This window comes from Coptis chinensis, chromosome 3 (genome assembly GCF_015680905.1).
Source record: "Coptis chinensis isolate HL-2020 chromosome 3, ASM1568090v1, whole genome shotgun sequence".
NCBI classification, from domain to species: Eukaryota; Viridiplantae; Streptophyta; class Magnoliopsida; order Ranunculales; family Ranunculaceae; genus Coptis; species Coptis chinensis.
This window is the reverse complement of record NC_141458.1, coordinates 106,665,927-106,681,962: the sequence shown is the minus strand read 5'-3', so window position 1 is coordinate 106,681,962 and position 16,036 is coordinate 106,665,927. Positions and strand designations below refer to the sequence as shown.

Below are 16,036 nucleotides of genomic sequence, written 5' to 3'. Positions count from 1 at the left end.
ATATCACTGTAAATGTCAGGTTTCCAATCTTCAAGCAGCTGAACTTGAGAATTTTAAAAATAACTGAGGTTTTCATACATACCATAAGTGCAGCCATTCCAACATCCAGAAATGAGAGCCAAAAAATTTTGTGGCCTGGATCAATGAAATCATGTATTCGATTGATTGTGCCAAATGCCCATGACCCTATAAGAATCAAAGGATAGTAACCCCATCTGTTTAAAGCCTATGAAAAAGAAGCCAAAATCAGCATGAACCACAAGATAACATGCGATTCCATCACAAGATAATGAAAACTAGCATGAACACAAATGTATATGGAATCGTTATACCAAAGAGCTCTATCTAACGTGAATTGGTTTATAACTGGAAAGGAAAAGCACTGTCACATCGAAGTTAGAAGCATTTCTAGGCACGTCCTCCAAAACTATGTAACAATTGCATTGAGCAACATTCTGAGGACAAGAATAACTTCCTTTACAGGAAGACAAGGATTTTGCTCTCTGGAAAACTTGCAAATTGTCAAATAGAGTGATAATTGATAGAGCGATCGGTCTGACATGCCCACCACCATCTAAAGTAAAAGAAACATTGTGTCAGAGTGTATCTAGAATCGGTGTAAATACGCATCAACAATTTATTGTTTACTATTTTTTACGTTTTCTTGTTTTCACATTATTGTCAAGATAACTAAGACATTTCAACTAGGTTTATCCCACTCATCCTTCCCCATCTGACCACTTTACTCCCTTACAATTGTTGAAGTTATCCCTCACATGAGGAAGAAGAGAAAAATCAGTAATGTTTGCGTGAAGAAGGCTAAGTGCGCACGCTCTCAGATTGGTCTTGCCCGAAAGCGCGCCCACGCTCATGTTACAGGACTTTTGGTTCGAGGAAAAATCAAAGGGCGCGCGCGTGCTCGATTTTGCCTTGCCAAGGGCGCGCCCGCTCCCATGTCTAAATTCGTAGTTTCTATTTGCTACAGTAACCGCGAGATTGCGGGTTACTATATAAATAGAGAAGTAAGGTTTTGGAAAACCTAACACAAGCAACACAAGAAAAAAGAAACCCAATTTTGAGAGCTATCAAAATTGAGAGATAACTTTTGCAGATAGAAAAACCTGTAAAGAGAGAGGAGTGATCTAGTAAGGTGAGAGACTGAAATGAGTGATTGTAATCTTCATTCCCACTTTATAAAAGGATTAGCTCTTGTGGAAATAGGCATCATTGGCCGAACCACGGTATATCTTTGCGTTGTAGTATGCTTTTGCTTCTTTGCATTATTATCTGTTGTTAATAGTTGTTTAGAGAGTTGGGCATGTTAGGTTGGTTATAGTGAATATTTAGAATTTGTCTGGAGTAGTAGTTGAGTTCATATTACAAGTTATCTGTATAGTGGGGATCGATTGGTATCGTTATTAACCCCAACAAGTGGTATCAAAGCCAAGTTAGATTAACCTAGGTTGTTATCCAAATTTTGCTTGGAAGGTGTTTAACGAAATTCCTGAGAGAAGATTTGAGTTTAAATAACTTGTAGAGATAGACCATTCTATGAACACTCGCATGATTAATCTGAATAGAGGTAACTACACATTGTGGAAAACCAGGATGGAAGACTTGCTTTATTGCAAGGACCTGGCACAACCCATTGAAAATAGAAAAGTAAAACCAGACGCAATTGATGCGACTGAGTAGAAGACACTTGATGAAAAAGCGATTGGGTGCATTAGACAACGGATTGACAACAATGTAATCCGCCTTGTATCCCAAGAGACCACAGCTTTCAGCCTGTGGAAGACTTTAGAAGACCTCTACGAGAAGACAAAAAAGGACGCACAAAATAGCTCTATCACTCAGAGATCCTTATTACAGAAAAGAAAGAGAGAGGCAAAAGTAGAAAACCATCTCATTCCAGAGGTGAGGACAAAAGAAAATCTAGGAGCGCGAACAAACCTCCTAAAAAAGACTTGTTGTGTTCTCATTGCGGTATCCATGGCCACTTCAAGTATGAATGCATAGAATTGAAGAGAGATGAGAAGAGTAGTACCGTACAAGAAGACAAGTTAGAGTTGAAAGAAAGCACCGCCAGCTTCAGAAGGTGAAATAGGAATTGTGTCAGATGGTGACGAGTTATGCTTGAGCACTTTATGCCAGGGTACAGAGTGGGTGGTAGATACAGGTGCTTCTTACCACGTCACACTCCACAAGAGTTTCTTCACTACCTACAAATCGGGTGATTTTTGTGAGGTGAAGATGGGCAACAATGAAGTCTCAAAAATTGTAGGCATTGGGGATGTTCATATAGAAACTAATGTAGGCTACACCTTGACACTCAAGGATGTAAGACATGTCCCTGACATTCGGCTAAGCCTAATTTCCGCTGGGAAGTTAGATAATGATGGTTTTCTAAACTCGTTTGGTAACGGGGTATGGAAATTGAGCTGAGATTCAATTGTAGCAAAAGGGAATAAAACTTGCTCTCTTACAAAATACAGGCTAGTTTGTGTAAAGCAGACGTAAATGCGGCAGAAGAAGAAACTTCCTCCGAACTATGGCACAAGAGACTATGTCATATGGGCGAAAAAGGCATGGAAATTCTTAACAAAAGTGTACGGTAAAAGTGAAAAAAACTAAATCATTAGATAAACCCATATAGAGCTTCCAAATAAATTGTTGTCATTGAGCCTAGCTTGAGTTTAGATTTCCAAAGCTTCTTTAGAGTGGTTCTATTTGACAGTGGGACTCTGAGTAGCCTATTCTTCTTTAGCAATTGAGTGGCATGTTGAGTTGACTGTGAACAACCCTTAGGAACCAACCAACATAACGTATCTGGGATGACACCTGGCCTGAGATGTAGCTGGAGATATAGTCCATCTTCTTTAGCATGTGTTTGTGTTGATGGAGTGAAGTGCCTCAAGTCTGTTACGTATTGGACCTGGCTACAATCTGTATTGGACTCATACTTAACTAAAGCACTTTCGACCCAGGCAAGTGCGCTTTAATAAATGGAGATAGTGTATTGTGAGTTTGTGACTTCAAAATCATGTGGATAACTTGCCTATTTAAGCAAAATGCCAAGTGGAGCCTTGTAGAAAGAGAGACAGTAAAAGTTAGGTCTCAAAGTGAGACCCATCCTCTATTTATAATAACAGAGTTACAATGTACATAGGTTGGGCCCAAGTATAGGCCTAATAGAACTAATATTACAATACTCCCCCTCAAGCTGGTGCGAAGATATCCAATAGACCCAGCTTGCCAATGGAAGAGCGAAGATCAACAGGTCCCACTGGTTTGGTAAGAGTATCAACAATCTGTGCCTTAGTCACAACAAAGGGCGGGGAGACAATCGAGCGAACTTTCTCCATGAGAAAATGCACATCAATCTATGTGCTTTAATGCGCTCATGTAGGGCCCGAATCTGAAGCTAAATGGATGGCGACTTGATTGTCCGCGATGAAATCACGGATGATCGGCATGCAAAACCAAGCTCTCCCAAAATAGATTGCAACCACATAATCTCACAAAGTGCCCAAGCTAGGGCACGATACTGCGGCTTCGGCCAGATGATCACGGAGACGATAGATTGCTTACGGCTTTTCCATGAGATAAGGTGATTCCCCAAAAAAGCACATAAGCGGTAATGGAGGAACGTCGATAGAACCTCCATAATCGAATCGGTGTAGCATTAAGGGACCCCGTGAACCCGGTGCGCATAGAAAAGACCTAAGCCAAGGCAAGACTTTAGGTGCTTGAGAATATGCTCATTTGCATCCATATGAGATTGACGTGGAGCATCAGAACCGACTAACTCTGCTTCACAACATAAAATGATGTCCGGTCTAGTATTAACTAGATAAATAAGGCCAACAAAGCCGATAAGGCGATAGATCGACAATAATCCTCCCTGCGCTAACTAGAATTTGTGTTAGGCACCATAGGAGTAGAAACTAGTCGACAACCCAAAGATCCCTATATCGGTCGGAAGATCTAGAACATACTTTTATTTGAGATAAGGAGATTCCGCTTGGGACTACGTGCAATCTGATGCCAAGAAAGTAGCGTAGAGAGGACCCAAGTTTTTAACCTCAAAACTTTCCCGAGGATTCCTTAATTTGTACAATGCGATGCGATCGCGTCTTACGTAATAATAATGTCATCCACATATACAAGCAGATAAGTGTGGCCCCCAGAGCTCCGCCGAACAAACAATGTATGGTCTGAGTGGCACCTGATAAATCTATATTGTAGTACAACCTCACTGAATCTACTGAACCAGGCTCGTGGTGACTGCTTAAGCCCATATAAAGACTTACGGAGTCAACAAACTTTCCCAGCATACTCCCCCTCACCACGAAAGCCTGGTGGGGGATCCATGTAAATCGTCTCGCGGATCTCGGTGAAGGAAGGCATTCTTCACATCCAAGTGATGAAGAGGCCAATCATAAAGGCGACGGGGAAATAAGAAGTCTAATGATTTTAGCTTTCTACCGGAGCAAAGTTCGCACCAAAGTCACGTCCGGTGCACGTAAAATCCCTTTAGCAACCAAAGCGGGCCTTATATCGTTCAACCGTACCATCGCCAAATCTTCATTGTAAAAACCCATTTGCATCCAACGGTATGAGTCTTGGGATATAAAGCAACCATTTCCCAAGTCCGATTCGCTTTCGAGGGTTGTCATTATCTCACCGCTATGCGCGGCTACCTAATATGGATCCGAGAGAGCCTCGAACCGATCGCGGATCCGAATGGAGAAAACCGAAGTCGGTATGTCGATAGGAAGCGGATATACCCCGATAAAGAGACAAAGCTACCGCAATAGGATGGTTAGTGGGAAAACCATATTTGTCAGGGGATGCACGGTCTGGAAGGAAATCGGGGGGCTCAACCAGCGGGGAGCAATCATAGGGGAGTCAGCGGTAGGAGCAATCCGCGGTAGGTAGATCACTAGAAGGTGAAGGAATGTTACGAAGGCGATTAGGCGAGCATGAGTAGAAGTCGCGGCGAGTATACACCTATAATGGTTTAATAGGAAGGACCACCGCAGGAGGAGTATCAAAAGCGGGAACAAGATAAGCAAATGGAAGGCGCCTCTGCAGGGAAGACAAAGGTTCTACCGCGGATGTATAAGGACTAAAATATGCACTATGCTCAACAAATGTGACATCCAAGATATGATAGAGGCGACAACTAGGTGGATGATAACAACGATACCCGCGGACATAGGGAATACCCTAGAAAGACACAAGAATGGATTTATCATCCAATTTGGTCCGCATAGGACTCTTATCATGAACATAGCAAACACAGCCAAACACCCGGGGAATAATGGGAAACAAAATACGACTGGAGTATACAACTTGAAGAAGGGCCTTACCATTAAGAACTCTACTGGGTGTGCGGTTTCGAAGGTAGGCAGCGGTAAGAACCGCATAATGCCAGTAGGACTGAGTAACATGCATACCTTGTAACAAACACCGAACTACATCCATAAGACTCTGATTTTTCGTTCAGCAACACCACTTTGCTCAGGTGTATAAGGACAGGTCAGTTGCTAAAGGATACCCTGTTGGTTAAGACGGGCGACAAATTCGTTGGAAACATACTCCTTCGCATTATCAGACCAAAGTCCGCGAACCACGATATTGGCGAGTTTTAATGATGGATGAACCGAATGAAAACGCGAAGGGAGAAACCTCGATTTCTTGCGAAGTAAATAGATCCAAGTACACGAAAGTATGGTCATCTATAAAGGTCACGTAAAGACGTAGTACTATGGCCGAGAGGGTAGTCCGGAGAAGGGCCCCAAACATCCGTATGAATCACATCAAACATACAAGGAGATCTAGAAATGCGAGGAATATAAAATTACGTGTGTTTAGACAAAGAACAAGTATCACAATGAAATAGAGTATTTTTGCATGCTTTTATTAATTCAGAAATAAAGTACATAGATACTTGAAGTTGACATGGGCCAACCGAAAGCATGCCACTTTTTTCAAGACTCAAAGAAAACAAATAACGCCTAACACAGCAACACACTAGCATGCAAACTTCGATCGGTGGAAGCAGCTTGCGGGACAAGGGGGATCTCAAAGTAGTATAGTCCAGCATGCTTTCATAGCCCCGCCAAAATCTGCCTCGTACTCAAATTCGAAGATAACAAGAATGGGGTAAGAAAACAATGAAGCAATGATAATCTTTAGCAAGGCGACTAACGGATAACAAGGGCTAAGTGCTAAGTGAGGAACATGTAAAGGCCCGATTCTAAAAGAGATAGTAGGGGATAATCGAGCATTACCTCGCGGATAATAGTGGTGTATGAGCCATCCGCAAGCGGGGCGTTATGTGAAAAGGGTGTCTTTGTCGACAATAATCTAGACACCCATCATATGATCATTAGCCCCTAATCAAGGACCCAACCGGATGGGAGGGAACGAACATGGAGAAGAAGGTGTACTGTGGCGGCGTCATGGCGAAAGATTGGATGTCCCCTCGCGTAGAGACATAGCATGCAAAACCGATCAATCTGTCTTTGGGTAAAAGTCCCAGAATCCTCAGAAACTCCCCCTGAGTGATGACTACTAGAAATATCAGCAATAGCTGCAATACGAGGCTTGTTGCCTCCTAAGCCCCTTGACCCCCTCTTGGGACGAAGCTCGGATGCAACCGATAGCAACTATCAATAAGGTGGCCCCGCCTTGCAATGATCACAAAAGCGCCCACGAAGTGTTCGGATGGAATAGTAGAACGAAAGCCAACGAAGACCCACGGGGGTCGAGTAAAGCAACAAACGCCATCCGATCGTAAGAAGGCGGTACATCGAAACCACCGGAGAAAAGTAATCCGAACACGGCGTTTCATGTTTCAATAATAACGGCATCGCCATCAAGAGATGGAAGAGGTGCGATTGAGAACTTGAGCGCGAATGGCTTCAAAATCGAGTGAAGACCAATAAGGAACCGATGAACTCTACGCTTCCTCCTCACGACTCAAGAGCGGCCATAAATAGTCGGTGTCATACGGTAATACTACATAGGAAGTGTAAGTAAAGCTCCTCCCGTTTCTTCAAGTACCCAAAGTAAGCTAAAGGCGAGGAAAAGCCCCTGTGTGGCGACCTAACTCACGGTAGAGCTCATAAATTCGAACCTCATTGCTCGTAGTAGCATACATTTCGGAGAAAGCAACCCACAAAACCATTAACGGTCTCATAAAAGGTAAACATCTCATAGACATACATCGCTCCATAGAGTTGAACAACCAACATAGAATCATCTGATTGGTCATGGACCAACTATTGTAGGTAAGTCCAGATTAATTGGACAAATCATCTTGTTGGGAACAAGCCAATCCATCTTCCCTTTGGTCCCCCAAAATAAGTTTAAAACGTAACGAGCCCAAGAGTGGAAATTCCGCCCATTAAGAAGCGGTAGTAATTTTCTTTGAAGAAGAGAAATTATTCAACAATGAGACATCATCCGTACCTTTAGAGTCTTTATCCGTCATGATAAGGGATATAGTGCAAAAGAATAGTACCTTCGGTGAGAAAAAGTTATAATTGCCTAAACCCGCCGGAAAAATGTGATAAACACCGAAACCTACCGGAAAAGCGTGATAAACTGGAAACCTACCGGAAAACAAGGAGGAGGCAAAGACAAGTCGGTATTTCGGATGAGCATTTCAATGGCACGAGTCGGTAACATCGTCATTCACGCCTCGCCATGAAGAAGGGAAGCGGGGCTGGGGTGGTGGTGGCTAGGGTTTGATCTCCTTATTTCTCTCTTCCTGTTTTTTCTGATACCATGTAGAAAGAGAGACAGTAAAAGTTAGGTCTCAAAGTGAGACCCATCCTCTATTTATAATAACAGAGTTACAATGTACATAGGTTGGGCCCAAGTATAGGCCCAATAGGACTAATATTGCAATAAGCCTAAAAGTACACAGTATGTATATAAGAGCTATACAATACTCTTGGTAACAAAGACTGAAACACACTGTTACCAACAGTGCCGATGTTCATACAGTATAACTGTATGATTTAGAGACTCTGCTTCACTTTGAATTGTTGTACTTATATAGTCAATATACAACCATGCACAACATCCATTATTTCACTTGAATCTGTAACAATCACACTCCAAGAAACTGATTTTAAAAGCCAACTACTGAAAAACCAGTTTTAAAGCAGCAATTCAGGCAAGTTTAGTTTGATTGTGTATTGTGAGTTCAAAATCGTTAGGAAACCCCACTCACTAATTAAGCAAATTGCTATCAATTACTCTTGGTAACAGAGACCGAAAGCGTGCCATACTTGCATTCTTACCTTCGCAACCTGTAATAGCAGTGGAAACAACTCAAGTAACAGTCTTCTAGCACAATTATGGGGAGCAAAGGTCGATTTTCTCCCTAAGCCTGTTGAGACCTTACATGGCATCATTCAGGAAAAATGACCAAATCATTTAATACTAAAACTAATAATATCAAACCTTTGTGAAAGACAAAAATAAGGAAGATGGTCAACCAGAAGTCTGCATCAGATGGCCACAGAAAAGAAAATTACCAAGTGATCCTAGAAAAGAGTGATCGCATGCAATGGCATAAGGTGCAGCAAATTAGAAATGGCTGCTTCAAGACCTCCTAGGCTTCTACAGTGACCTGAATGTACCCTTTATAAGTAACATCATACCTAAGATTTCATATTCTCTTCACCTACGACATTCTTAAGACATCCTTGCATACAATCATTTAAACAGTTTGGTGGTAATATGCCAAAGCCTCTGCCCCTATGAATTCTTATTCCAAACACAACTTATTAAATCAAAATTAATCAAACACAACTATTATTCCAAGCACAACTTATTATTCCAAACACAACTTATATGATGTATCAAACCACATTCCATTTGGAGTTTTTCCACCATCACAAGTTAATGCATTGTTTTAGTATCAAGGATTCTCCCATGGAGCTAAAGGTAAACAGCTAAATCAGGTCTTCCAATTTGAAAATATGATTGGGTAGGAAAGACCATACCTATTTGCCTCGACATCTGTGGCATTGTGTTGCTCATCCTCTATAACTTTCCAACAAATCCATCACTTGTCGTACTCAACCCTCGTGCTATCCGCATCATTTTAGATGTACTCATCGATAAGCTTTTGATTAGAAGTGTCCAATTCTAAATAACAAAAACAATAACTTTTGGTTAAGTGATAATAATAATAACTTGTTGTTAAGTGATAATAAAAATATAAATTACTATAGTAACAGAAGCAACAGTACTTAACAAATATTACCCTCATTGGTCATAGAATCCATCGTTGTTATTATTGAAAAAAGAATCCATTGTTGTCATGTAACACAAACGAGAAGAACACTGTCAAATCAAAATTAATACATACAGATGCAAACAGAAAACAAAAATGAAAAAGAAGAAAAGACAGAGAAGTGGAATCTTAAGCTATCATATGAGGAATGAAAGATCAGGCATCGTTTTCACAGGGAAAAATTATGTTGTGTCTCTGATGCTTTTACAAATACTTGTGACGTCTGAAAACCATTTGGCAACTAGTGGAGCAGCTCCAGGAAGGCAGGAACTTATAATGTATGATACACAGCTTAAATTCCCAATGCGGAGATATAGATCTCAACACTGATTATGTATATTGCGTACAAGGTTTACGGCGCAGAGATGTCTGCAGCACAAGCAACTAACAAAACAATATTGCCTGCAGCCAAAATCCACTAAGGAAAACAAACAAGGACATGACAAGTAATAATAACTATGGAAATGATGAACAGTACCAAAGATATTGACTCGCCTTGGTTTCCTTATATCACAGTACGTCAGTACCAATATCCAGGACCAACTAAACAAGATAAGATCAGTTTCGAACAACACAACTACTCTGTATTTTGTGAGCGACATCTGTGACAGCACAATGACAATTTTGGCTAATAATTATCCTGTGTAAAAGAGAACCCCATTAAGAATTACCCAAACGTCCCTAGTTTTAGGAGGGGGTGAGTATAAGAATAAAAAGAAGCAAATCGTGCAGAAAGCCCCTTAAAAATTCTTTGGAAATAAAAAAGGATGAAAAACACTATTAAGGAAATCCATGTTCAATTTTCAAAATAGAAGCACAATAAACATACATTTCCGTAAGAAAGAGATGAGTTTTTTAACAAACTGAGAAGAAAAAGAAACCAAGAATTCTTGTTGCAAGGCTAAAACCATTAAACAAACTTGTATACAATTTCCGGAAAGAGAATCAGAACACATTGTTTGCTTGAAAAGAAAAGGCCTCTTTCAAGTGAACAATGTAATGAGCACTAAAGAATTATACAGACTACTCGTAGCAACAAAGACAGGAAAATCATAATGCATCGATGAGGGGTTGATTTCGCAATAAAGATTAACGACAAACAAGCACAGAACTATTCAAAGAGATTTAAAAAAGTCAAATCAAACTGAACAAATTGAACAACAAAAAGGAGTTGGACTGTTTACAATTTAATGTTGAGATAAGAGACAGCACCCCTTAATAGTAGGGAATCCAAGTGTTACCAGATAGAATTTGTCTATTCATATTGTAACATATTGTGTATCATCATCAGGTCAGTGTAGGAGCAGTAGGTGTTGGAACAAACAAGGAGTCCAGCACTCCAGCGAACACCCAATAACGCGGAGATGTCTGCAGCCAAAACTACTAACTGTAGCATAGACTGCAGCCAAAATCCACAAAGAACAAACAAGTTCACAACAAGTACTAACATTTAAGGGAGTGATAGGACAAACACTGTTGATTGAAAATTGCTTCGGGTCCATATATATCTTCTAACATAGATCTGTTGATTGCAATTTATATGGAGAGAAACAGAGGAGAGAGAGAGAGTTGTATAAGTAGAAGAGAATGCATACTTAAAAAAAGTAAATAAAAATTTGATCAGAATTTTGAAAACAAAACCCCCAAAAGAAATTAAAACAATGTTTATTTGAAAATGCTGAAAACTGCAATACCAAATAAGTATGTTGAGTGCATTTGACGGTGTGACCGATTTTAAGTGGTAAAGTCCCAGTTGGCCACCAATAAGTATCGTGAAATAGGAAACTCTGCATATATTTGCACCAGCCAAATCAAATTTCCAATGTCCCTCCCTCTTTGAAATTTTTCTCGTGAAAGTTCTGAGGGAGGAAAATATATTATCAAAGGTTCCTATCTCAATAAAATTGACCACTATAACTGAGTTGTACCATTAATTTTCTCTCACACAACTAAAAATTGCAATGTTTGATAAAGAAAAATGTGTTTTTAAGACTAGGAGAACACCAACCCAAATTAAGACACGCAAAATTTCAAAGTGGACAAAATTAACCCAGAGCATTGTGAAATTTTTACAGTAGAAAGAAAGATTTAAGAAGAAAAACATTGGTTAGTTTTGAAATTTTCTTTTTTAAGGAAAAAAAAGAAAACAAATTGATATCACTTTGGCTTCAATAGAAAAGGGCTTCCTTCAATTCATTAGTGCAATGAGCACTAAAGAATTATACAGGCTACTCCTAGTAACAAAGACAGCTGCTGTTGCATCAAAGTCATAATGTATCGATGAAGGTGTTGATTCGGTTAGTTATATTGAAGACAAACAAGCTCACAACTACACAGAGGTATTTAAAAAAGTCATCTCAAACTTAACAATTGAATTACAAAAAGGTGTTTAAGACTGTTTACATTTTAACATCAAGATAACAGACAACTACAGTCAACAGTAGGAAAATGTGAGGGTTACCTGATTCCATTTTGCCTATTCAAAATGTATCACAATTTGCACATTACCTATCATCAGGACCGCGTGGGAGCAGTAGGTAATGGAATAAACAATCAGTCCAGCCAACACCCAATAGCTGACATAATTACATTGCATACAAACGTATAACACAGAGATGTCTGCAACAGAAGCATCTAACTGCAAAATAAACAGCAGCCAAAATCCACAAAGAAAAAAAGGTCACAACAAGAAACAGTATTTAAGGAAAAGATAAATAGTACCAAAGGTATTGCTCACCTATTAGTCATCATATATACAAACCTGAAACTGGAATATACCAGAGTGTGGTAGGACAAACACTATTGATTGAAAATTGCTTCAGGTTCATATATAGCTTTCAACATAGTTTTTTGGGTTTCAAATTACATAGAGAGAATTAGAGAGTTGTAAAAGTAGAAGAGAATGGATGGATAAAAAGCTAATCAGTAAAACATTTGTATCAACAATTCAACTAAAAAAGCTAAAAATTTTGAAAACCAAAACTAGAGAGAAAATAAACCAAAGTTTGTTCTAAAATTCTGATAACTGGCAAACCAAGCAAGTATTTTGAGTGTGTTTGACTGCATGGAAGAATTCTGAGTGATAAAATCTCTGTTGGTAGCAGATAAATACCGTGAAATAGGAAACTCTACATAGATTTGCACCAGCCAAATCAAATATTTCCCATGCCCATCCCTCTTTGAATTCTCTCTCACCAACGAGAGTTCTGAGGGTGGGAAATATATATTACCAAAGAAACCTTCCAATCTCGTGAAAATTTACCACTACAAATTGAGTTGTACCATTAGTTTTGTCCCATGCAATTAAAAAATATAGTGTTTGGCAAAATAATTACCCCCCACCTCAATTAAGAAATGCATATTTTCAACGTGGACAAAATTAACCCAAAGCATTGAGAAACTTTTAGAAGAGAAAAACGATTTAAGAAGAAATTTACCGAATTGTTGTTCCAAAACCATAGAATACATTTGTGCTGAGGAAAACCATTCGTTGGAATAAAGGAAAACCACATGAAAAAAAAAACTACTTTTAAAAAGTTAAACAAATAAATATACTTTTTAGATTGAAAACATTTTTCAAGTTAACTGTGTAATGAGAATTAGATAGAATACAGACATCTCTTAGTCAAATTAATAATTTTGTAAAAACTCGAAAATCCTATAACAACCAAACATGAACAACAAAACAAAGATAAAGATCGATTTTACTTACCATTTTGTCTATTCAAAGACAATATGAATATCTGCATTACCTATCATCAGGCCCATGTGGCAGCAATATGTAATGGAACAAACAAGGAGTCCATCAGTCCAGCCAACAGAATTAAATTGCATAAAAGGGTAAAAAGCAGAGAGGTCTGCAACCAAAGAAATTGACTCGCTCCTAATTTATCAAATACAAACGTGCAACGTGATAGAACAAGCAATGTTGTTTGAAAATTGCTTTGGTCCATATATAGCTTCTGACATAGTTTTGTCGATTTCGATTTTTATAGAGAGAGAGTTAGAAAAGTAGAAGATAATGCAAAATTAAAAAGTAAATAGGAAAAATATTTGCATCTACAATTCAACCAAAAAAAAATGAAAAATTTGAAAACTTAAACAAGAAAAGAAAATAAGCCAATGTTTGTTTGAAAAGGCTGATAACTGCAAAACCGTATAGGAAATATATATTTATCAAAAGCTTCCTATCTCATGAGAAATTACCACTACAATCAATTTCCTCTTACAGAAACATACGTAATTTTGACAAAAGAAAAAAGGGGAATCCAGAAATAGGAAACATCTTTGTTTATGATTTGCAGCAGCCAAATCAAATAAAAAGTAGTTCCCATGCCCCTCCCTCTTTTATGAGGATGGGAAATACATCACCATTGAGTTTCCTTCCTATCTCAAGAATGTTCTCTCATGCAATCATACAATCAAAGACACGACAATAAACAATTTCTTTTGAAATCAGAACCCGCACCCTTTTTTTTTTTTAATTGAACAAAACTAAAAAAACTGTAAACAAATAAAATAAATTTGATTTATCTGATTTATAATTTAAGAAAACAAACCATATTTTTCCGACACGGCCTTGTTTCTTCTCTCGGACGAGAGAAATAACAAGTGATAGTAGAGGTGTTTCCTTTATATAGGTTTTCATTGCGTTGGTTTTCACGCGGTAACAGCTGTTTTACACGTCTTACTGACCTAAATACCCCTGGATTGGCAAGGTAACGTCATAATCTTTTTAACTGAAACAAACAACAATTAATAACATTCTTGTCACAAAGCACCGTATATATATCTAATATAACAAGGGAGGGAAGTTTTATGACCTACGGCTGGGATTCAATATGAGCGGGTATAAATCGAGGGCCACCGTTCCGCCACGTGTTGGAGTTTGATAGCAATTAAGACTTCCCATTAATTTACCAAATCAAATAATAGTAATTAAGACTTCTATTTATTAAATCAATAAATAATGATAGATAAATTTGTTATTAATTAAGCAAATCAATAAATAATGGTTTAATTGGTAATTAAAACTTTTCATTAATTTATTAAATCAATAAATAATGATAGTTAAATTTTTTTTATTAATTTTGCAAATCAATAAATAATGGTTTAATTAGGTAATTAAAAAAATAATTTTCCAATAATATCAAATTAATTAATGCTTTTGCAATATTTCAAAAATTAAAATAAAGAACTCAGTTCAATCAAAATTTTCAAAATTTTTTTTTATTATCAAAGTTGATATTTAAGGAATCAAAAATCCTACACATCGATTGTTCCCACATAGTCACCACAGTGTGAGGTTTTTTGACACCGACAACAAGTTTTCAGGAGGCCACCCATCCTATGACTACTCCTATATGAGCAAACTTCACTACATAGTTTTCATGAATCCATAAATCCGGAAAAAAAAATCTCTATGTTGGGATTTGGCGAATGAATTACTTATGTCTCATATCTCAAACAACTTCATAGATGCTAGAATTCATACATGAGGCTGACCCTTGCCCCGCGGGCTAGGCACCTTTCCAAGTACTGTTTCAACCTCGCTTCACGGGCTAGGCGAAAGATATTCCCACACGGGCGGGGTATTACACTATATGCCAAAGATTTAGACTATCTAAAATACTAAAATAAAATTAGCAAATTATTTAAGGTTTCTACCATTTTTCCAAAAGCAATTTATTAAAAAGACAAGTCTGAAAAAATCAAAATAAAAAATAACAAGTTTATTGAGAAGTTCTTATAGAGATGATCAACAGTTCAATGAGGTTTTTTCATGGGTATTTTAATTTCTTAATTGCTAGCTTACAAGAATTTAAAACGGATCGGAAAGTTATGACAAGTATGAATTGGATATTACTCTGAGAGTTAATTGGTTAAAATATAGGATGAGACATACTCTAAAATAGTTGGATTTCAATCTGAGTCAATAACATGCGAGACGTTAAAATATGAGGACGACAAAACCATTATGCAACACTTTAAAATGGATAGTTGGTTTACATCGTCTCGATGAACAGTTGGAATTATAGAAAAACTATGAGTTAACGAATATGAAATAAACAAAAACAATTGAAACCATAAAATGAAATCAAATTATCTAATTACCTCCAGTGCATGTAGTCACCGTTTATATATATATATATATATCTGAATTAAGTTTCTTTTGAACTACAAAATTTCATGTTCAGTCCGTTGAAGTATGTTCAAAATAATTTTTGTAGAGTGAATTTGACACAAATCTTTTTCTATTTTTTATTTCATGTCTTATACTTTTACGGTTCTATTTGAAGTAAGAGATGAGTTAGGTGTGCCGTCATGAGTCGAACAAGAGCAAATTAACATTTGTTGATATACCTTACAATGTGCAAATGATTGCTCAAAGTGTAGTTAATAAAAGTGAATATTCTCAATTGTATAGTATGGTTCAATTAATTGCCCAATAACTTTGGTATATTTGCAATTTGCATAGGTTTTCTGTTTACATTTTCAATGTCAACAGTGGTTGTATTGTTTCAATATCCCAAAATAACAAAACAAAAAAGGTTTTGCCAAAATTCTCTACATGACATGGTGTTCATAGGCGTGTAGAGATAGCACCAAAGATAAAAGACGACAACATAATTTGTGCCTTCATGGCTAGCTATTTGGGCGTATATCATATTCATATTTTGTAATTATATATATATATATATATATATATATATA

At 37.7% G+C, this 16,036-nt stretch overlaps 1 protein-coding gene across 6 annotated transcripts in view; it reads right to left on the bottom strand.

The window, feature by feature from the left end:
* The window catches only part of LOC147512649 (putative disease resistance protein RGA3), a 48,492-nt gene extending 34,526 nt beyond the window's left edge, over positions 1 to 13,966 (bottom strand). For 3 of the 6 annotated variants that reach the window (XM_086595669.1, XM_086595670.1, XM_086595672.1), the window contains exons 1-3: positions 9,293 to 13,931; positions 9,030 to 9,174; positions 83 to 226 (exon numbers count right to left, since the gene is read on the bottom strand). The gene's annotated coding sequence lies outside the window, so the exon portion shown is untranslated. Of the gene's footprint in view, positions 1 to 82; positions 227 to 7,747; positions 8,421 to 8,574; positions 8,654 to 9,029; positions 9,175 to 9,292 lie in introns of those variants that run through there. The other 3 variants (XR_015215044.1, XR_015215045.1, XR_015215046.1) reach the window with 3 other exon arrangements.
* Positions 13,967 to 16,036: the final 2,070 nt, after the last annotated feature.